Consider the following 27,094-nt stretch of genomic DNA (forward strand, 5'->3'; position numbering starts at 1 on the left):
CAAAATAAATAAATAAATAAATAAGATAAAGGGAAAGAAACAACTACAGATTTTTGGACTTCAGAGTAGATCAAAAACAGTATTAAGTGAAAGTTTCCTTGGCCAATCCAACTTGGAGAGTGTTCATTTGTTATTGCTTTAATTTCCATTTCCCAATTACAGTCATGTGTTAATTAACAACGGAGATACATTTTGAGAAACTCATTTTTAGGCAATTTTGTAGTTGTGTGAACATCACAGAATGTACTTACGCAAACATAGATGTCATAGCCTACTACACACCTAGGTTATATGGTATAGCCTTGTGCTCGTAGGCTACAAACCTGTATAGCATACTGCTGTGCTGAATACTGTGAGCAACTGTGACACAATGTTAAGTATTTATGTATCTAAACATATCTTAACACAGAGAAGGTACAGTAAAAGTACAGTATAAAATATAAAAAAACGGTACACCTGTATAGGGCACTTACCATGAATACAGCTTTCAGGACTGGAAGTTGTTCTGTGTGAGTCAGGGAGTGAGTGGTGAGTGAATGTGAAGGCCTAGGACATTACTGTACAGCACTGTAGACTTTATCAGTACTGGACACTTAGGCTACTCTAAGTTTATTTAAAATTTTTTTTCTTTAGTAGTAAATTAACCTTGGCTTGCTGTAACTTTGTTACTTTTAAAATTTTTGACTCTTTACAATAACACTTAGCTTAAAACACAAACATGTTGTACATCTGTCCAAAAGTATTTTCTTTCCCTATGTCCTTATTCTATAAACTATCTTAATTTTTTTAAGCTTTTTTGGTGAAAAACTAAGGCACAAACTTACACATTAGCCCAGGCCTACACAGTCAGGATCCTCAGTATCTCTGCCTTCCACCTTCATATCTTGTGCCCTGGAAGGTCTTTAGGAGTAACAACATGCATGGAGCTGTCATCTCCTATGATAACAATGCCTTCTTCTGGAATACCTCCTGAAGGAGCAACCTGAGGCTGTTTTACAGTTAGCTTTTTTTTTTTTTTTTTTTTTTTTTTTTGAGGCGGAGTCTCGCTCTGTCGCCCGGACTGGAGTGCAGTGGCCGGATCTCAGCTCACTGCAAGCTCCGCCTCCCGGGTTTCCGCCATTCTCCTGCCTCAGCCTCCCGAGTAGCTGGGACTACAGGCGCCCGCCACCTCGCCCGGCTAGTTTTTGTATTTTTAGTAGAGACGGGGTTTCACCGTATTAGCCAGGATGGTCTCGATCTCCCGACCTTGTGATCCGCCTGTCTCGGCCTCCCAAAGTGCTGGGATTACAGGCTTGAGCCACCGCGCCCGGCCTACAGTTAGCTTTTTATTTTAATAAGTAGAAGAAGTACACTGTAAAATAATGATCCAAACCATCATAAGTATGTATACCAGTAATATAGTAATTTATTTTCATTATCAAGTATTATGTACTGTACATCATTACATTTGCTATACTTTTAGAGGACTGGCAGCACAGTAGGTGTGTTTCCACTAGCATCACCACACCCATGTGAGTAATGCATTGTGCTATGACATTTCCATGGCTATGTCAGGATAACTACAAAGTCACTAGGCAATGGGGATTTTTCAGCTCCATTATAATCTCATGAGACCACCGTCATATATGTGGTCCATTGTTGACCAAAACACTGTTATGGAGCACATGACTATACTAGTGAGGCTGATCATCTTTCTTATTGACCATTTAATTTCATTTTCATGAGTTGGCTGCTCATGTATTCTGCCTAATTTTCTACTGGGTGATTTGTTTTGAAATATTCTGGGTACTAATTTTTTATTAGTCACATACATTGTATATATCTTCTCTGAGGTTGTCATTTGTATTTTAACTTGTTTATGCTATCTTTTGTCATATAAATGTTTTTAATTTTTTTTTTTTTTTCCCTGAGACAGGGTCTCGCTCTGTTGCCTAGGCTGGAGTGCACATGATCTCGGTTCACTGCAACCTCTGCTTCCTAGGCTTAAGCCATTCTCCCACCTTAGCCTCTCTAGTAGCTGGGACTACAAGCACATGGCACCACCCCTGGCTAATTTTTGTGTTTTTTGTAGAGTTGGGGTTTTGCCATGTTGCCCAGGCTGGTCTCCAACTCTTGAACTCAAGCAATCTGTCCATCTCAGCCTCCCAAAGTGCTGAGATTATAGATGTGAGCCATTGCACTCTGCCTTTAATTTTTATATAGTCAAATTTATCAATGTTTTTCTTTGTAATTTATGGTGTTTATGTCTTAAGAAAACCTGATCTTTTCAAAGTCATAAAGATTTTCTTCTATATTTTCTTCTAAATGTTTTAAGATTTTACCTTTTGGCCAGGCATGGTGGCTCACGCCTATAATCCCAGCACTTTGGGAGGCCGAGGCGGGCAGATCATGAGGTCAGGAGTTCAAGACCAGCCTGACCAACATGGTGAAACCCCGTCTCTACTAAAAATATAAAAATTAGCTGGGGGTGGTGGCATGTGCCTGTGATCCCAGCTACTCACAAGGCTGAAGCAGGAGAATCACTGGAACCTGGGAGGCAGAGGTTGCAGTGAGCCGAGATCACACCACTGCACTCCAGCCTGGACAACAGAGTAAGACTCCGTCTCAAAAAACAAAAGAAAAGGATTTTATCTTTGATACTGAAATCTTTAATCCCATCTGAAACTGATTTTTGTGTAAGATTTGCTGTAGAGATCTAGTAGTTTTAAAAAATATATTAATCACCCAGTTGTCCCAAGATCCTTTATTGAGTAGTTATCATCTTCCCCCAATAATTTACACAGCTTTGTGTTACAAGCAGTCCTTTTGTTGGATCGGGCAAGTAAAGGAAGACTTTGCCTTTTTAAGTGAAATCAAAACATATTATTAGAAAAGAAAGGACTTAGATTGAGGAGAGAAATGGATACAAAAAATAGAATGAATAAGACATACTACTTGATTGTTCAACAGGGTGACCATAGTTAATAATAATTTAACTACATATTTGCAAATAACTGAAAGAGTGTAATTGGATTGTTTGTAACACAAAGGATAAATGCTTGAGGGGATGGAACCCCTGTTCTCCATGATGTGATTATTTCACACTGCATGCCTGTATCGAAACATCTCATATACCCCACAAATATATACACCTACTATGTGCCCATAAGTTAAAAATACTTTTTTTTTTGAGACAAAGTTTCACTCTGTTACCCAGGCTGGAATGCAATGGCACGGTCTCGGCTCACTGCAACGTCTGCCTCGCGGGTTCAAGTGATTCTCCTGCCTCAGCCTCCTGAGTAGCCGGGATTACAGACACCTGCCACCACGTCTGGCTAATTTTTTGTATTTTTAGTAGAGACAAGGTTTCTCCATGTTGTCCAGCTTGGTCTCGAACTTCTGACCTCGTGATCTGCCCACCTTGGCCTCCCAAAGTGCTGGGATTACAGGTGAAAAAAAATTTTTTGAAAGATTGATGAGAGAAGAAAAAGGCCACAAAATGCTATGCTTTAATCTATAATGGCTCATTGTCGCTTTCAGTCTTTTTTTTTTTTTTTTTGAGACAGAGCCTCACTGGGTCACCCAGGCTGGAGTGCTGTGATGCGATCTCGTTTCACTACAACCTCTGCCTACCGGGTTCAAGCGATTCTCATGCCTCAGACTCCTTAGTAGCTGGAATTACAGGCACACACCACCATACCTGGCTAATTTTTGTATTTTTAGTAGAGATGGGATTTCATCATGTTGGCCCCAGGCTAGTCTCAAACTCCCAACCTCAAGTGATCTGTCTGCTTTGGCTTCCCAAAGTGCTGGGATTACAGGCATGAGCCACTGCGCCCGACTCATTTTCAGTTTCCTTTTTACAGAGAATAATTTGTTCTAGAACAAACTGAACATTTTTTTGTGCTGCAACTGAAAACTAATAGAGAATTTATATTAGACAAAACAAGAACTTGTCCTTTTGTAGCTAATGTGTTGCTACATGGACTTAATTTTCATCCAAGTACTGATCAGATATTGGTTAAGCTTTTGCAGAAAGTGAACATATTATGAGTAAATTATCCAGATAAGTTACCTACTTTTTATCTAAAACGCCTAAGTACAACATGCTGTAGTGACACATATGCCAAACTATGGTTAGGAAAACCAGAAATGTTCTGTTCTGAAAGATTTCTAAGTTGATAGAAACTATGACTTCTGTTAGTGGTTCTTTTAATAATTGTTTCACAAACAGCTCATATCTGATAGCTACTTGAAACAGTAAATCACTTCTTTAAGCATAATTTTTTATATTATAGAGGTGGTTTTATGACAAAGCAGTATATGATGAGCCAATAGCCATAGTATAGAGAATTTAGAAAACTGAGGTCAACACACCTCATACAATCTTAATGTGCTAACACACAATTTTTGCTATTATTTTAGTGAACATTTTCAGTATATTTTTCACCTGAATACATTTTTATTAATAACTTTTTATTGCATTATACATAGACAGGTAAAAAGGAATTATTTTCTATTTGATTTTTCACCTCTAATAGCTTGCTTGTTATACATTCTTTTGCTATTCTTCTAGCAGTTGCACTACAGATTCCAACATGCATTGTTGACTTTCCTAAAAAAAAAAGGCATAAAATACACATAACAAAATTTGCCATTTTAGATCATTCTTAAATGAACAGTTCAGTGACATCAAGTACATTCATATTATTGTGCAACCATCATCACTATCTACCTCCGGAATTTTTCATCTTCACAATCTGAAACTCTGTACCAGTTAAACCATAATTCTCTATCCCCAGTCCCCTATCCCCTGACAGCCACCATTGTTTGTTCTGTCTGCATGAATTTGACTACTCCAGTTGCCTCATATTAAGTGGAAGCACACAGCATATACTCTTTTGTGGCTGGTTTATTTCATTTAACACAATGTCTTCAAGTTTTATCCATGTTGTAGCATGTGTCAGAATATCCTTTCTTGTGGCTGAATAATATTCCATTGTATATATAGACATTTTGCTGATCCATTTATCTGTTAATGAAAATTTAGGTGGCTTCCACCTTTTGGCTCATGTGAATAATGTCGCTATGAACATGGGTGTATAATTAACTTTTTGAGATGTCTGTTTTTAATTCTTGGGGGTATACACCCAGAAGTGGAATTGTTGAATCATATGGTAATTCTATGTTTGATTTTTTTAGGAGCCTCCATACTGTTTTCCATAGTGGCTGTACCATTTTATATTTCCAATTTAAATTCACGGACACAGAACAAAGAATGGTGGTTGACAAAGAATAGCGGGGAGTGGGGATGGAGAGTTATAGTTTAACTGGTACAGAGTTTTGAATTTAAAAGATGAAAAATTCCAGAAACAGGTGGTGGTGATGGTTGCACAATAATGTAAAGGTACTTGATGTCACTGAGTTGTTCATTTAAAAATGGTTCAGGATGGGTGCGGTGGCTCACGCCTGTAATCCCAGCACTTTGGGAGGCAGAGGCAAGTGAATTTTTTGAGGAGACCAGCCTGGCCAACATGGTGAAACCCCATCTCTACTAAAATACAAAAACTAACTGGGCGTGCTGGCAGGCACCTATAATCCCAACTACTAGGGAGGCTGAAGCAGGGAAATTGCTTTGAATCCAGGAGGTAGATGTTCCAGTGAGCCGAGATAGCGCCACTGCATTCCAGCCTGGGCAACAAAGCAAGACTCCATCTCAAAAAAAAAAAAAAGGTTCAAACAATAAATTTTATGCTATGTATATTTTACATAAGATTTCAGTTTCTCCACATCTTCACCAACAGTTGTTATTTTCTGGTTTTTGTCTTTGTTTTAATAATAGTCTTTCTAATGGATGTAAAGGGGTAGCTCATTGTGATTTTAATTTGAATTTCTCCAATGATTAGTGATGATAAGTCACTATTGACCTTTTCAAGTCTAATTCCAATGATCACTTTTACTTCTTCCTAAACAGTGAAAGGACCTTAGAACACTTGGTCTCCATTTTCCCTCTTACTGCCCTGTGTGCTGCTATCATCATGTAATTTAATTTAGATACATTTTTATTTTTGATTTTATTTTTTGAGACGGAGTCTTGCTCTGTCGCCCAGGCTGGAGTGCAGTGGCGTGATCTCAGCTCACTGCAACCTCTGCCACTCGGGTTCAGCAATTCTCCTGCCTCAGCCTCCCGAGTAGCTGGGATTACAGGTGTGTGCCACCACGCCTGGCTAATTTTTGTGTTTTCAGTAAAGATGGGCTTTCGGCATCTTGACCGGGCTGGTCTTGAACTCCTGATCTCATGATCCACCCGTCTCGGCCTCCCAAAGTGTTGGGATTACAGGCATGAGCCACCGCGCCTGGGCAATTTAGATATATTTTTAAACCTTTCAAGGCATTATGATTATTTCATATAGTCAATATTGATTTATATTTTTTGAAATATTTACCCTTTCCATTCTTATATTTGTTCTCTCATTTTAAAGTTTCTATCTTAGGTCATTTTTCTTCTATACCAAGAACATCCTTTAGTGTTGTCTGCTGGTTTCTTGTTTTTTTGTATTTGAAAAAAAGTTTTTATTTAGTGTTTGGTTGGTTGGTTGGTTGGTTGGTTGATTAGTTTTTGTAGACATGAGGTCTTGCTGTGTTGCCCAAGCTGATCTTAAACTCCTGGACTCAAGTGATCCTCACACTTTGGCCTCCCAAAGTGCTGAGATTACAGGTGTGAGCAACTGTGCCTGGTTTTAATATTTATTTTAAAGTATATTTTTACTGGATGTGGAAGTCTAGGTTGGCAGGTTTTCCCACCATCATTTTGAAGATATGATTGTTTTATGGCTTTCATCGTTTCTGCTGTGAGTGAGTAGTCAGTCACATTGGTGCTCTACTGCAGGTATCTGGGTTTATTTGACTTCTTTCGTATGGTTTTTCCCTTTGTGTTTGAGATTCAGCAGTTATACTCTGATGTGCTTAGGTGTGATTTTCTTGTATTTATCTTGTTTAAGAGTCTCAATATTTCTTCAACCTGTACAGGGCTCAATTTTTTTATTGGTTTTGGAAAATCCTTGGCTATTATCTCTTTAAATATTGCATCTGCCCATTTTCTCTCTCTTCTCCATCTGCATCTCCACTTACATGTAGTTTAGACATTTTTAGTGAGTCTCATTTGTTTTTTTATGCTCGTTTTAGTATTCCCCCTTTTTATTCTCTCCATCTTCAATCTGTCTCTTTCCTCTGACCTGTATTTCAGTTCACTAATTCTGTCTGCACTTATGTATTCTGTTGTTAAATGCATCCTTTGAATTCTTAATTTCAGGTTTTTCCAGTTCTAGAACTTCCCATTTGATTCTTTAGATTTATTTTTAGTTCTTTGCCAAATTTCTCCATCTGAGATTTTCTTTCTATTGTTTTTATCTGTTATTTTGGGAAGACTTTTAGTTCCTATTTTGGTTTTAATATCAACAGTCGAGGCTGGGTGCAGTGGCTCACGCCTGTAATCCCACCACTTTGGGAGGCCAATGCGGGTGGATCACCTGAGGTCAGGAGTTTGAGACCAGCCTGACCAACATGGAGAAATCCATCTTTACTAAAAACAGAGAAACATTAGCTGGGCGTGGTGGCACATGCCTGTAATCCCAGCTACTGGGGAGGCTGAGGCAGGAGAAATGCTTGAGCCTGGGAGGCAGAGGTTGCGGTGAGCCGAGATTGCACCACTGCACTCCAGCCTGGTCAACAAGAGTGAAACTCCGTCACAAAAAAAAAAAAAAAGAAGAAAACAACAACAAAAAAGCAGTTGAATACGGAAAATTGCAGCCTCAAATGACAGCTCACCTCTCTTGGTTTGTATGTCTGGCTATTTATTATTCTGTGTCAGAAATTGTATATTAAAATTTATGCAAAAAATTAATTTTGAGGTTCTGGATGACATTATCTTTTTCCACAGGTGATTCCTTCTGCTCCTGACAAACAGGAAAGCTAGGGAAGATCAGTTTAACTCATTTAGGATTTAAGTTTATTCAGTGTTTGGCTTCAGCCTTTGTGAGGTCTGGTCTCTTTCTGATCTACCTTTACTTCTAGAATAGAGCCTGTCAGGTCTCATTCAAAAGCCTAGTGTTTACTGGACTTCTCCTCCTCCTTCTTGGGCCTGGGATTCCAATTTTTGTCTTTCTTGTACCATGAAATATTGAAAACTCTGCTCAGCATTGCACCCTTTGGCTGCTGCTTCCACTTTCAGAAGTGACAAGCACACCAAGGGAAAACGCAATCCTAAAAAGAGTGTTTCTCCTCCTCACAGATCTTGATCCTGCAAGGTTTTATACCATTGAAAACTTTCTCTTTAAATCAGTTTGCTTGACCAAGCAATACATTACCACATGTAAGATAAAGCTTTATTTAATTATCCTTTTTGTTTTCTTAACAGACAGGTTCTCACTTTGTTACCCAACTTGGAGTACAATGGTACAATTATACAGCTCACTGCAGCCTCAAACTCCTGGCCTCAAGCTATTCTCCCACCTCAGCCTCCTGAGTAGCTGGGATTACAGGCATAAACCACTGCTCCAAGCTTTAATGATGCTTAATGGTTAAATATGTTAGCCAATCCAATTTCTACAAAGTACAGTTGAAATTTTTAATCTCTCCAATAAATGGTCATACAGTTTCTGCTTAAATATTTTCAGGAAGGACAAGTAGTTATACTCAAGCCAGTCCATTCCATTTTGGGATGGCTATAACTATAGTAATGTCTTATTATATTCAACAATAACAACAATAAAACCCACTTATTTTTCCATAAATTTCTTAGTCCTACTATTAGCTTCTAAAACAACAGAGAACAAATTATTTTCCCTCTTTTCTAATGCATTCTTTAAAAAATATTAGTGTGGCTGTTGCATTCCCTTTTATTTAAAACAAACAAACAAATAAACTACTACTGGCTGAATATTACTAGCTTTCTTTCTTTTTTTTTTTTTTTTTTTAACCTAGTCTTTATCAAGCCAGGCCTTTCCCTGGCTATGATGGTGAGTTATTTTTAGACATATATGTGGGACTTTATATTTAGAACTATTACATTTCTTTTTAAAAAATTTAGCTTAATATTTCAGTCTATCGAAATCACTTTAAAACTAGGTTTTTGTCATCCCTATAAACTTTGTGTCATCTTAAAAGTGCAAACATTCCTCCAAATTCTTAGGGACATTTATAAAGATTGTGGAACATTAAAGTGCCTTGAGTAGATTACTGTGGAAGTTGATGAGAGACTTTTCCAAGCTCGTTCCTCAACCATTAATCACATGTTTGGGCACATTCTACAACTAGATTTAAATCCGCCTAAAATTTATTGTCATTCCTATTTTTCAACCATCTTATTCACAAGAATATTTTCTGTGCCAAAGTCCTTGGAGAAAAAAATTATTATGTCTATAGCTTTCCTATAATCATATCAACTTAGCAATGCTATGAAAAAAAGAAATGAGTTTTATGTGCCATGACTTATACTCAATGAACAAATCACACCAGTTAATCCAGGTTTTTGGAATGTGGAACACACATTTTTAAATGAATAAATACAAATGGAATAACATGTAGGCTACGTGAAAAACTAAGAAAAGACATTATTAGCACTTGGAATTTTATAAATGCTTGTTGAACGTAATAGAAAATTTTACTTACTAGAGTCAAGTGAATGAATTACCTAATTATTTTTATTTACTTTATATCTGTATATATTTTCTCTTTCCAATTGGATTGTACTCTAATTATAATTCTTTTGTTTCTCATTCCTACTTCCATCCCCATTATCTAGTGTAATACCAGGTGCATTGTAAGAACTCAGTCGTTGGTTGATACGCTTTCTACCAATGACATCAGTGAAATGCTTTATTCATTCCTTCAGTAAATATTTATTTATTTATTTATTTATATTTTTTATTTTTGAGACAGAGTCTCGCTCTGTCACACAGGCTGAAGTGCAGTGGCATGACCTCGGCTCACTGCAACCTCCGCCTCCTGGGTTCAAGCAATTCTCTTACCTCAGCCTCCCTAGTAGCTGGAATTACAGGCACCCACCACCTTGCCTGGCTAATTTTGTATTTTAGTAGAGGTGGGGTTTCACCATGTTGGCCAGGCTGGTCTTGAACTCCTGACCTCAAGCAATCCACCCGCTTCAGCCTCCCAAAGTACTGGGATTATAGGCGTGAGCCACTGCACCAGGCCAGTAAGTATTTATTGAACCCTTAATTTATTCTAGGCATTGTACTAGGAACTGGGCTACCTTAGCACAATGCTCCCAAGTTGCTGTCAGTCCAATACAGAACTGGTGAGCAGACATCCAGACAAGTGGATAGGCACTTAGAATCCCATATATTAAAAAGCTAGTAAGAGGCCGGGCGCGGTGGCTCAAGCCTGTAATCCCAGCACTTTGGGAGGCCGAGACGGGCGGATCACGAGGTCAGGAGATCAAGACCATCCTGGCTAACACGGTGAAACCCCGTCTCTACTAAAAAATACAAAAAACTAGCCGGGCGAGGTGGCGGGCGCCTGTAGTCCCAGCTACTCGGGAGGCTGAGGCAGGAGAATGGCGTAAACCCGGGAGGCGGAGCTTGCAGTGAGCTGAGATCCGGCCACTGCACTCCAGCCCGGGCGACAGAGCGAGACTCCGTCTCAAAAAAAAAAAAAAAAAAAAAAAAAGCTAGTAAGAGATAGACTTCCTTTACTTTTAAAGGCAGATTCTAAATCTAAGAGACCTTTCTAAAGCTAAGGGAAAAATCTCCTTGGCAGCATATATCCACTGAATATTTGAGTTACAATATATTGACAGATTAATTTAAATATGATCTTTTACCTGGGCTATAATGTCTACCTTCTGCTGCCCCATGAGGTAGGAAAGCATTTTATCACATAAAAAAGTTATTGGTTGGGCATGGTGGCTCACGCTATAATTCCAGCACTTTGGGAGGCCAAGGCAGGTGGGTCATTTGAGGTCAGGAGTTCGAGAGCAGCATGACCAACACGATGAAACCCCAACTCTACTAAAATACAAAAATTAGCCGGGAGGCGGACACACGCCTATAATCTCAGCTACTCAGGAGGCTAAGGCACGAGAATCACCTGAACCCGGGAGGCGGAGGTTGTAGTGAGCTGAGATCACGCCACTGCACTCTAGCCTGGGTGATAGAAAGAGACTCTGTCTCAAAAAAAATTTTTTTTAAAGTTATTGATCTTTTTAATCTGTTAGGAAGTAGAAATTGGTGGTGACAAAAGAGTATGTAAGAGATTGCCTGAAACTTTTTAAAAAATATAATCTATGAATATAAAAAAAATGGGCTTGTGAGGGGTTTTCTCACTCTAGGGAGATTTTTCGAGCTATCACTATGTCAACAGAAACAGATGTTTCCCTTTCTTCATATAATGATCAGGCATCCAAACTTACTTGAAAAGCTAGAGAGGTACCATTTGTCTATATTGTAATGGTAGGTTTTGCAGCAAACGTTGCATATGGATTATACAGATTGAAGAGCAGGGGAAATAATAAAATGTCCCTTCATCATCATCTGAACCACATGCGTGTGGCAGCCCAAGGCTTTGTTGTAGGATCAATGACTGTTGGTATGGGTTATTCCATGTATCGGGAATTCTGGGCAAAACCTAAGCTTTAGAAGAAGAGATACTGTCTTGATCTTGTTGGAGGAGCTTGCTTCACTTAAACATCTCATTATCGAAGTTACATATTAATGTTGAAAATAAACTATTTGAGTAGGTTCAGATGATGATAACATGGTATTTTGAATATCGGCTTCCTTTCTTTAGGCTTGATTTGCCTGTGACCGAATTACTAGTAATCACTGGTTTACTAACGAAGTCATTTGGGGGAGTCAAGTTAACTCAAAAGAAACATGTCACTTAAATCCACTTGGTGGTGTTGAAATGTCCAGCTTCTTAAACTGTTTAGATGAAATTATATCTAAAGAGGATAGCAGACTAACCCTAAAGTACTCCCAGTTTGCTGCAGAAGCTCGCATATTTTGGATGTTATATGAGTCTTAGTTGCCCCAGTTAATTTAACTTTTTTCTGCCTGTTGTGTGGACTGGCTTCTGCCTTAGAACTCTGTCAAAAAAGTGCGTGGAATATAACTTGTAAAGCCTCCCACAACTTAAAGTATATATATGTGTGTGTGTGTGTTTAAACCAAATCTAGAAAGTTTACAATAGAGCTGCATAGTCTTTATTAAAGAATCACAATTGTAAGCATGAGAACAATTTATGAATTCTAGTTTAGTTCTTTTGTAATTGCAGAATTATACTTTTGCTGCTGTTATATTAGAATACTTTTTAAATGTCATCTTGAAATAGAAGCATGTATTTTAAGCACTCAAGCAAAGGTAAATGAAGAAACTAAAAATGTGTGTGTCGTTTATTCTCTCCATTAGAATTGTAAACATTAAACTAAATAAATTACTTATAATGGAATTGATTAATGATTTATGAGCAGGCTAGCTTGACCAGACATTATACGCAAACTTTTATATACTACAGAATGCCATTGCACTTGTGAAATTCTCTTGTCTATCCTGAATTTACATTCCATGGTGATATCATGGTATATGCATTGTTATTAAAATAAGTAGCCATGTCAAAAAAAAAAAAAAAAGAAATTAGAGGGTTGCACCTCAACGTGTTAATAGTGACTGACAATGGAGGAATTACTATTTATTTTATTTTCGTTGGGCTTTTTGATACTTCCAAATTTCCCAAAATTAGCATATTTTATAAAATGTTATTTGCAAAGAAGGTCATAGTTCATGAATCTCCCATACTTTGAGAGAAAAAACTACTTTTAATTTCAATATTGAGAATGCTGTAAGGATTAGGAACAGAGAAAAGACTGAATGAAACTAAATAAAATTCTTAGAATGAGAGAAGATATTGCTGCTTTATTTATCCAGGAACTGACTCTGAGTTTTAAATCCTAGGACATGTGGTATTTCTCTGGTAGAAAATGAATTATCTCCATTTTGAAAAATCTGGTTCAAGTGGCAGGCTACAAAAGGATCCTTTATCTTCCCTCATTCCAACATAAAAATATTGAGGTTTATCCGTCTGTTCCAGGGCTCCCTACTTCATAATTTGTCTATAGGGATAAGGTCACATAACCTATGTCACACGACTGGCATTTGAAACAGAAACAGATGTTAGCATTTTCTTCCTCACCCCACACCCTTATAATTTTGATGTAGATAGGAGGATTCAAAAACCATGAGGATGCCCTAATCAGACATGAAAATATGGATAGGCAAAAGTTACTTTAATTGGATGGCAAAAATGGCATGAGTGGTTTGTTTTTATGGCATCTGCTATCTCCTGCAGCACCCTAGGGTTATTTGTATACACTGTATATTTTTCATTTTGTTTTTAACCTGTATGGTAAGCCTACAGACAATATTCTATTTCGATTTCTTTTGAAATTTATTTTTCTCCTTTCTCTTTTCTTTCATGCATTCCTCTCTCTGTAGTTGCCTTCTTTGGCTTTTTCTTTCTTTTGTGCTTAGCATCCAGTATCAGTCCCAGTCATTGCTTAATCATACTAGGGGTATGGAAAGCTAAGGAACACAATACCTCAATGTGCCACATTTGCCATTTGTTCTCATCTCTTTCTCTCTATTGCCCTACTCTGTTCTGCATCACAGAGAATTGTGTTTCCCAGGATTGCTTACTAACTGCTTAGGTTCATCCAAATGGGAGGCAGTGGCAAAAGACTGGAAGGTAGGGAAAAGGGTGCTTCAGGTGATATCTCCAGCAGTCACTGTGCCTCCTCCGTGGCTGCAGCTCCTACTGGACATTCCTTCCCTCCGGGGTCCTAGCACTCACTGGGCAGTCCCAATTGTGGTGCTAGTTCCCTGTTGCACTCTGGCCCCTACACTCTGGGAAGAGCTCCCCACTGCATTGCCCCTGCTAATATCTTGGTGGCCACACTATCCCCTGGGATAGCGCGGCTTCTCAGTTCCTCCATCACCTACGGAATCAGTTTCTCATATTTAAGTCTCTCGGTTTATAAGTCTTGAAGGGGTTTCCATTTTCTGACTAGACCCTATGGTTATACTCTAGAAAAAGATATTACATAGTTCTGAAAAGAGACCTAAAACGATGAATGCAGTAAAGTCCATGTTAATTTTAATTCTTGGGAATGGTGTGGGTTGATTTCAGTTCTATTGTAAACTTTGGAAGCTTCAGATCAATGTTTGCCAAAAAGGAAAAAATAAATACATTGGTAATTGGGGGAAGGAAATGTTATTTTTAAGAGTCTAACCTACATATTTAAAACAATAGACTGCTTAAAAAAGAAAATCTTAAGATATATAAAAATAATCCCATTTCCTCTGAAATATTGCAAATCATTATTTCCTTTATGAAAAATTCAGTCAATATCTATTTAGAAAATAAAAATATTCGGCTGTGCTTTCACAAACAAATTTAAATTTATTATGTTTTTAAATTAAAAGTTTAAATTTTAATTAAATAATTAAAAATGTATGGCGTACCTGCTGTGTATTATGAAGCATACAAAGATGAATAAGACAAAAGTAGTTCAAAAGACAAAATACCAGAAAAAAACAGCATATGTATGAAGACAAAGTCCATGTATAAAATCAGCCTTCATTTAATTTAAATTTAACTGACATTTATATGATAGCTATTTTTGTTTCATTCTGGAATCAGAACAAAGATTTACTGTTAAGATACTAGTGATATAATGCTTTTATCTTTTTTTTCAATCAGCTTCCTCAGGTTGAAAATATAATGCTGATTTCATCTTATATCACCTTCCTTCTTGCTCCCCTCATTTCTGCTATATTCTGCTATCACTTAAACAAGCTAAACATGCAGCAGTGGCAGTGAGAGGATGGTTACATAACAGAAGATCAATCAAACAACAAAATATATTAATGATGATGGATGGCTGCCAGATTCCTCATTGTCAGAGAAGAGAGTTACAGATATGCGAAGGAAGAAAAGTGGAACGCACATTTTGTGTTGGATTGCAGTTAGAGACACAAGTGTGAATCCCTGGATTTCAGTGTGTATAAAAGTAAATGTAGACATAACATATATGCATTTCCTAATTCTGACCTGGAATGGCAATTCCCCAGTACTGATGAGTACACCAAGTGTCCAGAAGTTGGCTCCTAAATACTATTCTCCACTAAAAATAATCAGAACTGCTTATAAAAATAGCTGATTCCAGGGTGGTACAGGGAGGGTACAGATGACCCTGGAACATTTTATTGTGCCACTGAGAAAGAAAATACTTAAAAAATGATGGAGACATGTCAAAGGGACACAGAAGCCAATCTGAAGGAAGTTTCCATTGACCCTAAAGGGGGTCTGTTTTAACAAGAAAATAAACACTGCTTGGAACATAAACTAATAAACTGAATTTTGGTGAAACTTTATATAGTTTCAAAGTACCACTTTACAAATACTTATTAATTATAAAGGGAAAAAGAGCAACTGTAAAGTGGAGAAACCTGGCAGACAACACGTTAATCAAGTAATTGAAAATTAACACTGAAAATCTCCTTTACAGGCAATGGATGCCACACAGAATCACTTGCTAAATTTACTTGTGACATCTCCTTAGACTCCTTCAGTACCAAACAATTCCTCAGTCTTTCTTGGCCTTCTAGACCTTGATATTTTTGAGAATTACTAGCAAGTTATTTTGTAGAATGTTCTTCAATTTGGATTTGTCTGAAGGATCCTCATGAGTTCAGGTACTGAATCCTTGTCAAGAAGTAATGTTCTGTTCTTCCTGTATCATCCTATCAGAGAGTAGAGAACTTAGATTTGTTCCATTTAACTCTGATTACCCATAGGATGGGTTTTTTAAGTGTCAAGACCCCTTGTGAGAGGGACTTAAGATCAACTCTATTTATGCTCTGACCCCTATAAGTTAAATTCCACTAATAATAGTAATGTTCTGGGATCTCAGGGATTCGTGGCAGCTCAGAGCTGCCAGTGTCCACTAATCCCTGAAAGTTATTTCTCCTCCCCCAGTGCACAGTTGTCTCAATAAGTAACGCAGGCTCTTTTTGGGAAAAGATAGGAGCTCTAGATTTGAAACAGTATTATGGTGAGGGGTCATGACTATTGAGGTGTCTTAAATCAGACTCCATATACCAATTCAAGGGACAGACTCAACAAAGAATTGTCCTGCATCCTGCATAACATTCAATGTTCTCCCAGATATGACTCTATGTGAAAAACCTGTATAATGATCTGAACCTAGAACCTAACACCATTCAATATATAAGCAGAAAAGCATTTTGGGGAGGTTTTAATACACATTAAATTTTCTGTAATACAAGAATTATATGCATACAGCTATTACTATATTTTGTTTAAAACTTTATCAAGAGTTGTTTCATCATTTTGGAAAAATCACATCACTGACTGCAATACTGCCTGCAAAATTTTATCTTCAAAACAACACATCTGTGTAAGTCTGCATATGGAGTTGTTGTAGTCATAGGTGATTCCACATATATATGCAAACACATGGCTACTTTATTGTGTCTTCTAGTGGAGTTGTGCCTAAGAATTCACATGTAGAAATACTAATACTTTCCTTTTATTTCTTCTCTATGTTATAGTTAGAATATTAATGTTGATTTAAACAAATGTATAGGTAGGTTATATGAACTATGAATTTCATTTGAGAATAATAAAAGGTGTGTTGTAAAAAATTATCATAAAAGGGGGCACTAAGTCCACAGGGTTGAAATCACTGTTTCATATAATACCAAGGAATTTTTCTTATCTCAGCTTAACTCAGCTTAGGACACTGTTAAATCCCAGCCGACAATTAGAACTATTCTCAGCTGCTTGAGTTAGCTCACTGATTCCAGAATTTCTCATAGATACATGCCAATAGAGAAATTCAGCCTAGTCTAAAATTACGTGCCTGCCTCCTGATCTAACACCCTTAGAATCCATTGCCACACATATTCACCAGGGTTTGGATGATAAAATTAGCACCTAGAAAAAGCCAGTCCACCTGACAGTTTTTGACTGGTTGTGCCCTCACTAAAGATCGATTGCAGCAGACATGATGTCTCCTAAAGCCTTGCTTTCAATGGACGCTTCCTTCAAGGTAATCACAGGTGGTAATTTAAGTGTTTTGTCACTAGGTGCTTGGACTGCCGGTATCTCATTCTTTCTTCACTATTGTTTTCTGATACTATTTCATAGAGGATATGTCTTCTGGCATTTTATGGAGAAGGCCAAAAAAAAAAAGAATTTTCTTATGAGTAATGCTGTAGATGACTTTCAGAAGTATGTTCCATCTCACTCTCTTCTTTTGGATTGTCAGTCCACAAATGTTTAGCTAATGTCCAGAATCTACTATGTGCTGGACATTAGCTCAGTGTGGGAGGTAATAAGCCTGGCAATGTCCCTGCTCACATGACATTTTAAAAATACTGTTCCTGGCTGGGCACGGTGGCTCATGCCTGTAATCCCAGCACTTTGGGAGGCCGAGGTGGGCCGATCATGAAGTCAGGAGATCGAGACCATCCTGGCTAACATGGTGAAATCCTGTCTCTACTAAAAATACAAAAATTAGCTGGGCGTATTGGCATGCGCCTATAGTAGTTCCAGCAACTCGAGAGGTTGAGGCAGGAGAATCACTTGAATCCGAGAGGTGGAGGTTGCAGTGAGCTGAGATCACGTCACTGCACTCCAGCCTGGTGACAGAGTGAGACTCCAACTCAAAAAAAAAAAAATAAGGAAAGAAAGAAAGAAAGAAAGAAAGAAAGAAAAGAAAAGAAAGAAAGAAAGGAAGGAAGGAAGAAAGAGAAAGAAAGAAAGAAAGAAAGAAAGAAAGAAAGAAGGAAAGAAAGAAAGAGACTGTTCCTTCCTCCTTGTTCTGCAGAATTGTTCCATGGTCCACACTTAATTTTTATCTCTTTCCTCATCTCTCTCTGAGATGAAACCTTTCCAGACTTTATGTCTGTTGTTGTCCATAACAGTGACATTTGAGTAGATCTGATATCTAAATCTGGGTCATGCCTAAGTGCCTGCTAATGTAATTCAAAGAGAATATATCTATGATGTGAAGAACATTGTGCTGAGGACTGGGCATGGTGGCTCACCATGGCTTACAGAAGGGAGTGGGGTGGAACATCTAATCCCAGCACTTGGGGAGGCTGAAGCAGGAGGATGGCTTGAACCCAGGAGATCAAGACCAGTCTGGGCAATATAGTGAGAGCTGTCTCTACACAAAATTTAAAAACTTCGCTAAGTGTGATGATGCACCCCTGTGGTCCTAGCTACTCGGGAGGCTTAGGTAGGGAAAGATGGCTTCAGTCCAGGAAGTTGAGGCTGCAGTGAGCCAGACGGTGTCTCAAGAAAACAAAACAAAACAAAAACCACTGTGCTAAGACGTGTGGCAGATAATAATATACAATAATGGCTAACACTGAATGCTTAATAAGAGAAATTACTTTTAAGTACTTTGCATGTACAACTTGGTTAGTCCTCAGTCGCTCTATGAGGTATTGCTGTTATGACCTGTATTCCCATTTTACAAAGGAAGGAACGGAGGCATTAATAGTGACTAAGAAGCTTGCTCAAGGTCACATACCAGTAATTAAATACAGGTTGTCTGGATCCAAGACCAACTCTCTTAACTACTTCCTTGTGATAAATAAGATATTAAGTTGAAAAACATGCCTTGCCTCAAACAACTTGCCATCAAGGGAAAGCTGCGGAAATTACTATAACTTACCAGTCGTGAAAAGAGTCAACCAAGAGTCTTAAAGTTTTTCAGAACAGCTAGCTCAGGTAAACTTTCTGTTTATTTTTTTCTTTCCCTCTTTCACTTTTTTTTTTTTCCTAGTGATTCTCTTGATGATTCATGGAATCGTACTTCTGTATATTCACCTTTTGATCTTACTTCTTCTCTTTTCTACTAAAATTGAGAATTTCTTAAAGATAGGAACTACATATTATTTCTCCTTTTATCTTTAGTCCCTAGCATATAATAGAGGACCACTCAACATAAAGACTCAATAAATTATTATATTCAAAGAAATGACAGTAATTATCCATAATTAGTATCTATGAATACATTGTACCTAGGGGCACTATAGTATTTTAGAGCCTCTGATTGAGTAAGTCCCAATACTATTCTGGTAAGAGAGTTAAACATTATTATCCACGTTTCACAATCAACGGCTTAATTGTCAAAAGGTCGTGTGGCTTACCACAAGTCAGTCAGTAGGGGAAAAAACAGAATCTAGGAGTTTTTTTTTTCTTATTACAAAAAAAAAAAAAAGATTTCCCCAAAGTTAAATTAATGCACATAAGAATATCAAAAAATATAGCAAAGATACTTTGTCAAAACCAAGCAACACTTAAACACAAAACTTTAATTTATGTTAACTTTATGCAAGTTATTTTGAAAATCAACTCCAAAGATTATGTTCAGAAACTTCTTTTTATACTATTTTTGTTTTCTGCACATTATTTTAGTAATAAGGGCTATATCCTCCCATGAGATCTACAGGGCGGATATTAGATAAGCCACAGATGAGTTAACTTGTTTTGGCTTGAATGAGGAAATGTGGTGGTTCCAGATGCTTCCATGCTCCGAGCACATCAGATCCAGTAGGCAAGAGAAACTGGGCTAAGACTCAAACAAGGGAGGTGTTTTTAGCTAATAACAAAGTCTACTCTTCCAGTGTTTCCGTAGACAAGGATTTTTTTTAAGAAAAATATTATTACAACATAGTTATAAATTCATTTTTGGTAAACAAACTTCAACAAAGGATGATCCAAAAGGCTTGAATTTCTAGCCGCAGAAAGTTATTTTTACTCTTCAGTCTGTTCCAGTGACTGTTTTCCCTACCTTTGTTAATGGCTTCAACATCCATTGAACTGACCAAGCTAGAAACCTCAAATTCATTCTCCACAGCTCCTTCCCCCTCACCCTCACATGCCACTGGTTTTAGTTTTACTCATATGCCCATTCTGTCATCTAAGTAGATATATTTATTATATCTACTTATATATCTACTATATCTACATGTATAATACATCTATTATAACCTCCATTACCTCTTCTAAAGGTTGAACCTCTCCACCATCTCCTAGATGGTTTTACTGCCCCGATAAAGTTATTTATTTACCTAAAAACCACCAATGGCTCACCCTCATCTACAGATCAGAATACAACCTCCTGAGTATATCTGTGCCCTCTCCGATCTGTATAATCACCTGTTTTCTTCTACTTCCCTGAAAACCTCTACCCTGTCAGTTTCTTCTCAACATTCCCCACATATCTTCAGCATATCCAGCTCTTACATGTTTCAGTGTTTTTGTATGTAATGTTCCTTTAACTTGCCGTCCTTCCTCTGCCTTCATTACATGACCAGTCCTAAGGCTTCCTTTAACTCCCAGCACAAATGTGGCCTCTCTCTGAAAGATGTCTTGACTCCTCAAATAATTAACCACTCCCATTTCATATTTGCGGCAGAGATTCTTGCTCCTCATTGAATAGAGTCTCTTGATGCTACACATTTCCCAGCTCCTTTCCAGTGAGGTAAGCCCATGTGACTTCTTCTGGTCAAAGAGCTGTGAGTGGAAGTGAGATGCGCCACTTCTGGTCCAAAACACCTAAGAGTTGGTGCATGACCCTCCAACTCTCTCATCTCTTGGCAACTGTAAAGGTCTTATGACGGATGGTAAAACCACAAGATGGAAATGGCCTAAACAGACCACATGTTTGGAGCTGCTCTGGGAAGTCCTCTGATCCTGCATTAGATTTCATGTAAGCAAGAAATAAACTTTTGTTGGTTAAGTCATTGAGCTTTGGGGTTTATTCACTACCACAGTGTAAACTCCCCTAAGCAGCCTAACTCAACATCCTACATATCTCTAGTTAGCCTTTTATTTTACAGAACTATAATAATGGATATTATTCTGTACTGTTAACCCTCAAGGTCAGGCACTATACCTTATTTAGCATCTAACACAGTATTATAAACAAAATTGAACTTGAAAACTGGACTCTGCATCTTCAAACTTAATCTCCAAACCTGTTCTCCTTCCAGTGTTTCTTATCTCAGTAAATGGTATCATCACTTACCCAGTCATTCAATCCAGAATGTAGAAGTATCTTTCTTGTGTCTTTTCAAGCTTCTAAAGCCAGAAAACACCTTGGAGGTTCTTATTCTACCTCCCAAGTGTATCAAGTTTGCCATGTTTCTCCATTCTCGTATTCATCACTTTTTACCTCTTACTGAAGTGGTAGCCACTAGCTTTCTTTATGTATATACACACACATATACACATACATATATATACACACACACATATATAGAGAGGCATATATATGTATACACATGCACATATATAAGCTTTCATTTTATATATACATATGTACATTATTAGGTAAATATATGTGTATATTAACTTCAATAGTTTTTGGAGTATAAGTGGTTTTTGGTAACACAGATGAATTGTATAGGGGTGAAGTCTGAGATTTTAGTGCACCTGTCACCTGAGTAGTGTACATTAAACCCAATATGTAGTTTTTTTTAATCCCTCTTTCCACTCCCACCCACTCCCCTTCTGAGTCTTCAAAGTCCATTATACCACTCTGTATGCCTTTGGGTACCCATAGCTTAGCTCCTATTTATAAGTGAGAACATGCAGTATTTGGTTTTCTACTCCTAAGTTACTTCACTTAGAATAATGGCCTCCAGCTCCATCCAATTCGTTGCAAAAGATGTAATTGTGTTCCTTTTTATGGCTGAGTAGTATTCCATGATGTGTATATACCACATTTTATTTATCCACTAATTGGTTGATGGGCACTTAGGTTGGTTCCATATCTTTGCAATTGTGAATTGTGCTGCGATAAACATATGTGTGCAGGTGTCTTTTCGATGTGACTTCTTTTCCTTTGTGTAGATACCCAGGATTGGAATTGCTGGATTGAATGGTAGATCTACTTTTAATTCTTTAAGAAATCTCCATACTGTTTTCCTTGGAGGCTGTGCTAATTTACATTACCACTAGCAGTGTATAAGCATTCCCTTTTCATCACACCCTTGTCAACATTTATTGCTTTTTAACTTTTTTTTTTTTTTTGAGATGGAATGTCACTCTGTAGCCCAGGCTGAAGTGCAATGGTGTGATCTTAGTGCACTGCAACCTCCACCTTGTGGGTTCAAGAGATTCTCCTGCCTCAGCCTCCCGAGTAGCTGAGATTACAGGCGCATGCCACCACACTCAGCTAATTTTTGTATTTTTAGTAGAGACGGGGTTTCACCATATTGGCCAGACTGGTCTCGAACTCCTGACCTCAGGTGATCCACCCGCTTTGGCATCCCAAAGTTCTGGGATTACAAGTGTGAGCCACTATGCCTGGCCAGTTTTTTAATTTTTTAATAATGATCATACTGGCTGGGGTAAGGTGGTATCACATCGTGGTTTTAATTTGCATTTCTCTGATGATTAGCAATGTTAACTACTTTTTCATATGTTTGTTGACCATTTATACATCTTCTTTTGAGAAGTGTCTATTCATGTAATTTGCCCAATTTTTGATGGGATTGTTTTTTTCTTGTTGATTTGTTTGAGTTCCTTGTAAATTCTGGATATTAGTCCTTTGTTGGTTGCACAGTTTGCAAATATTTTCTCATTCTGTGGGTTGTCTGTTTAATATGATGATTGTTTCTTTTGCTGACCAGCTGTCTAAATAGCTCTCTTCTATTACTTCTTTGTGATTCATTTTTCTTTTGCAATAAGAGAAATGTTTTTTAAAATTTACAAATATGGTCATATTACTTCCATGCTTAAATAATTCCCAGTTGTTTAGTATTTAGTATTCCTTTCAATAATTTTCAGTAGTGGCTGTATTTCTTATGTCATACACCATCTTACTTTATTTTAATTGTTTATTTAAATTTTTGTCCTTCTCATTAAATTTCAAGTGTGTTCAGGGCATAGCATAGCCCTGTCTTGCCTATTCACTGCTATATTTCCAGCTTCTGACACAAAACAGGAAAATAAGTATTTGCTGAATGAATGAACGAATACGGGGAAAATAGTATATAGTCAATAGGAATTTATTGAATAGATAAGCAACCACATATCTTCAAGCAGGTATGAACTTTTCCATACATTCTGAAATATTTTATCAGCATATATTTTTACTTGCAACACTCTTTTCTTTCTTTTATGCTATCCCACAATCCTTGCAACCTTTAAAATTCTAATTCATGGCTAATTTATTCACTCATTCATTGGGGGTGGAAGCTCTTTGCATATTAATTCATACCCACTTTATACATTTGAGTTATATAATATGACTTAAGCTTTTGTTATTTTGTAAATGTGCTTGAATAATTTTTACACTTATATACTCTATCTTCTAGACTAAATTATAGATTCCCCTACGATTGAAACCATGATTCCTATTTGTTTTGAAACTCTTGCCTCTCCTCATACCTGTAACCTCCAGGTACTTAGCAAGGCGTTCTGCATTTAGAGACCGCTTAATTTAGTGAAGGATTGGCAAGGGTTAGCTTGTAAGAGTGAAAACTGGATGGGAGAAATGTCAACAGACAGATACTGGAATGGATCCTGGCTTTGCCTCGAGGGAGAAATGAACTTTGGGGAGGCTTCTAAGGCTTGAGTCAGAGGTACAAGATGCTTGGTGTTCATTGTCTTAATTTTGTTGGGCTGTATCCCAAGATTCTTTTTTTTTTTTCCCCAGGCTGAAGTGCAGTGGCACAATCTCGGCTCACTGCAACCTCTGTCTCCCAGGTTCAAGCAATTCTCCTGCCTCAGCCTCCTGAGAAGCTGGGATTACAGCCACACGCCACCATGCCCAGCTAATTTTTGTATTTTTTAGTACAGACGGGGTTTCACTATGTTGATAAGGCTGGTCTCGAACTCCTGGTCTCGTGATCTGCCCACTTCGGCCTCCCAAAGTGCTGGGATTACAGGTGTGAGCCATCATGCCCAGCCCCAAGATTCATTTTTTTTTAACAACCCAGTCAATCATACTTTTACATATGTATGTATGTATGTATGTATGTATGTATGTAAGACAGAGTCTTGGTCTGTCACCCAAGCTGAAGTGCAGTCACGGGATCTCGGCTCACTGCAACCTCCACCTCCCAGGCTCAAGCAATTTTCCTACCTTAGCCTCTGGAGTAGATGGGACTACAGGCATGTGCCACCATGCCCGGCTAATTTTTGTATTTTTAGTATAGACAGGGTTTCGCCATGTTGGCCAGCCTGGCCTCGAACTCCTGACCTCAGGTGATCTGCTCGCCTCAGTCTCCAAAAGTAACAACTCAGTCAATGATACTTAACAGGCCTTTGATATATGTAAGACACATTAAAAACAAGAATGGAGAAGAAATAAGTTTCTCTAATGTTCTTTTAAATTTTATTGAAAACCCACAATATCCCAGGTAAACTGCATTTACTTATTAGAAATAAGTTAATATTAAGATTTAATTTATCTGGCTGGGCACAGTGGCTCATGCTTGTAATTTCAGCACTTTGGGAAGCCAAGGTGGGTGGATCCTGAGGTCAGGAGTTCAAGACCAGCCTGGCCAACATGGTGAAACCTCGTCTCTACTAAAAATACAAAAATTAGCTGGGTGTGGTGGCACCCATCTGTAATCCCAGCTACTTGGGAGGCTGAGGCAGGAGAATGGCTTGAACCCAGAAGGCAGAGGTTGCAGTGAGTCAAGATCGTGCCACTGCACTCTAGTCTGGGTGACAGAGGGAGACTTCATCTCAAAAAAAAAAAAAAAAAACTTGGTCTTTAACTTCAGGTAATCTGGAATATAAGAAACATACTCTCTGAATGAAGTCAGGCATACCTGCAGATGTATTCTTTGTGTGTCACTGGTCATAGCCCTGTTCTGCTGTGCTAAGAGGGACTCCTTGCTTGACAGTTCTGCTGTGGCAGTGGGAAACACACTCCATTTTCTGTAGCCTCAGTACTGCCATGTAGCTATATAACTACGGATGGTGCATAAGACCAGTCAAGGGGACAGCCTGATGACAATGATTTTTCATGTGCTCAAGAGACATTGATATGATGTCTTTTTATTTTTATTTTTATTTTTTGAGACGGAGTATTGCTCTGTTGTCAGGCTGGAGTGCTGTGATGTGATCTTGGCTTACTGCAACCTCTGACCCCCTGGTTCAAGCGATTCTCCTGCCTCAGCCTCCTGAGTAGCTGGCATTACAGGCACACACCACCATACCCAGCTAATATCTTGTATTTTTAGTAGAGGTGGAGTTTCACCATGTTGGCCAGGATGGTCTTGATCTCTTGACCTCGTGATCCGCCTGCCTTGGCCTCCCAAAGTGCTGGATTACAGGCGTGAGCCACCGTGTGGGTCTTTTTTTTTTTTTTTTAAATTGAGATAGAGTCTTGCTCTGTTGCCCAGTCTGGAGTGCAGTGGCATGATCTTGGCTCACTGTAACCTCTGCCTCCGGGGTTCAAATACCATCACATTAGGAGTTGGGGCTTTGATATATGAATTTTGGAGGGGACAGAAACACTCAGTCTGTAACAATAATTTAAAGTTCTTTTTTTTTTTTCTTGAAGCACTTCTGGCTGTTGGTTATTGCCATGGTGCCAATTTCCAGGGAGTTACTTTTATCTATTTGTTTTTTGAGAGAGAATCTCACTCTGTCACCCAGGCTGGAGTGCAGTGGCATAATCTCGGCTCAATGCAACCTCTGCCTCCCTGGTCCAAGCGATTCTCCTACCTCAGCCTCCTGAGTCAGTAGCTGCGATTACAGGCATGAACCACCACGCCCAGCTAACGTTTGTATTTTTGGTAGAGAAGGGGTTTCACCATGTTGGCCAGGCTGATCTCAAACTCCTGGCCCCAAGTGATCCGCCTGCCTCAGCTTCCCAAACTGCTGGGATTACAGGCGTGAGCTCCCGGTCAGGGAGTTACTTTTTTTTTTTTTTGAAACGGAGTCTTGCTGTGTCGACCAGGCTGGAGTGCAGTGGCGCCATCTCGGCTCACTGCAAGCTCCACCTCCCGGGTTCACGCCATTCACGGAGTTACTTTTAAAAATATTGTGCTGATTTTCATGTCCCCAAATTTAGCAATTGCTTTGATCTTGCTCAATGTTCATGGGCTGTTTATTTTGTGAAACACTAAGAAGAATTCTTTGAGGGTGATCATTTTATTTTTCTGCTTAAAGTTTCAAAATCTGTGAAATATTTTTTGTTTACTTGACTTATGTAGTGATTATACTGAATTCCTGCTTTATAGGCTGGATTATTTTCTTTGCTAAAGCTGCAATGATGTCAAAGAATTCTTTTCTAGTCAGATTGTCCTTTTCCACAACTCATTCCAGAATAAGTGATCAATGCTTCCATTAGCACAAATGTTCAGATGCTATTAAAAATAAGACAAGGGTGCTTTATGTCTGAAAAAATTCTGTGGATGCTTATGCCTGAAAAATTCTGTGGATGCTCGTATAAACTGGACATCCAAAAAGTCATCCAGCTCTTTGAATGAAAATGTCATTCTTGTATTCAGTGAGTTTTCTGATGTCAAATTACTTCCTAGAATGACCTTTCCATAAAATCAGTTTGAATCAGTAGTAATCCTTGCTTTGGAAAAGCATATCCTGTGTGGATAACAAATGGATATAGTGAACATACACCAAAGACAAGAAATGAAAGGTTAGTAGGAAATTATCATTATGGCAGTTTAAAAAAAAAGATTGGATAAAGGATTTAAAGTCCTATACCTGGCACACTAACATTTAAAAAAATCTTTAAAAACTAAAAAAGAAACTTTTTGAGACAGGGTCTCACTGTGTTGCCCAGGTTGGAGTGCAGTGGCATAATTTTGGCTCACTGCAACCTCTGCCTCCCAAGCAATCCTCCCACCACATTCTTCTGAGTAGCTGAGACTACAGGCATGCGCCACTATGCCCAACTATTTTTTTTTTTTTGTATTTTTAGTAGAGACTGGGTCTTGCCATGTTGCCCAGGCTGGTCTCGAACTCCTGGACTCATGTGATCCACCCAATTCGGCCTCCCAAAGTGCTAGGATTA

The 27,094-nt window shown here is 38.3% G+C and overlaps 1 pseudogene; it reads left to right on the top strand.

Annotated features, from left to right (window-relative positions):
- The first annotated feature begins 11,261 nt into the window (after positions 1–11,261).
- LOC117074059 lies at positions 11,262–11,633 on the top strand (annotated as a pseudogene).
- Positions 11,634–27,094: the final 15,461 nt, after the last annotated feature.

The sequence above is a fragment of the Trachypithecus francoisi genome, unplaced genomic scaffold (assembly GCF_009764315.1).
Source record: "Trachypithecus francoisi isolate TF-2019V2 unplaced genomic scaffold, Tfra_2.0 Lachesis_group5, whole genome shotgun sequence".
Lineage (NCBI taxonomy): Eukaryota > Metazoa > Chordata > Mammalia > Primates > Cercopithecidae > Trachypithecus > Trachypithecus francoisi.